Raw genomic sequence first — 1,223 nt, 5'->3', positions numbered from 1 at the left:
TTCATGAGGAGCTCTGGTAGCATAGTGCCTAAGGCACTTGACTGCTAACCAGAAGGCTGGAGGTTCAAACCCACCAGCCACTCCTTGGAAGAAAGATGGGGCAATCTACTTCCGTAGTGATAATACCTCGGAAACCCAAGGAGGGGTCGCTATGAGTCAGGTCCAACTCAACGGCCCATAACAACAACAACAACATGCTCTTGTTCCCTCTGCCCGGGAGCTCACTCAGGACAACCCCAAACACGAATCTGACCAGAGAGGGGATTCAGACAACTTACCTCGAACAGATTTAAGAGTATCCTACCCAGACTTGCTTGGAGTCCAAGGAATCGTTCTTCCTAAAAACCTCACTTTTTCCAACCCAGGCAGTGGAAACTGGGGGAGAGGAGAGACTGAGTGGTTTGGAAGGTGACTGAGGAGTGGGAGTGACTTCCCTGATTTGGAAAGGGTTTTTCCTTTTCCGTTTTCTTTTTAGGAAAGAGGTGAAGAGGATGGTTGTTCTGGATACTTCCTTCCTGCCTTGGAGTGTATCTGGGAGTTAGATGAAGATTCCCTGCAAGAACAGGTGGAGAGAGTTAGAGGAAAGTGTTCATGAGATGATGTTTCAGGGAGCAGGTTAGAGGAGAAGGTATGACTTTCAGCGGCCAGGTTAAATTGTCCACTTAACTACCTACCTGAATGTTACAGACAAAAAACAAGTTGGTGACTGCTCAGAACAGAGCCTCATTCCTTGTGATAAAGATTGTTGCTCCCTGTTGTTGTTGAGAATTGGCATTTTTATACATAGTTGGCATATGATTAAGGTGACTAAGTTTTCTGGAAAGTAGTTCACAACATGTTAAGAAACTTAAATATCTTTGTGTATTTTAAAGGTAGTGATCAACAAAGCAGACAAAGAGCAATTGCTTCATACTTTGTTTCACAAATACTATATGTTGTTGTTAGTTGCTGTCAAGTCAGTTCTGACTCATAGAAACTCAATGTATAACAAAATGAAACAATGCCTGGTCCAGCACTATCCTCACAATCATTTCCACACTTGAGCCCATCCTCACAGCCACTGTGTCAACCCACTTGGTTGAGGGTCTTCCCCTTTTTCTCTGATCCTATACTTTACTTCTTCAGGGACAGGTCCCTTCTGAGGACATGACCAAAATATGAGAGAAGTCTGGTCACTTTTGCTTCTAAGGAGCATTTCAGATGCCCTTCTTTTTTTTTTTTTT

Source organism: Orycteropus afer, unplaced genomic scaffold (assembly GCF_000298275.1).
Source record: "Orycteropus afer afer isolate SDZICR_OR568_19922 unplaced genomic scaffold, OryAfe1.0 scaffold00040, whole genome shotgun sequence".
NCBI lineage: Eukaryota > Metazoa > Chordata > Mammalia > Tubulidentata > Orycteropodidae > Orycteropus > Orycteropus afer.
This window is presented reverse-complemented; position numbering follows the sequence as displayed.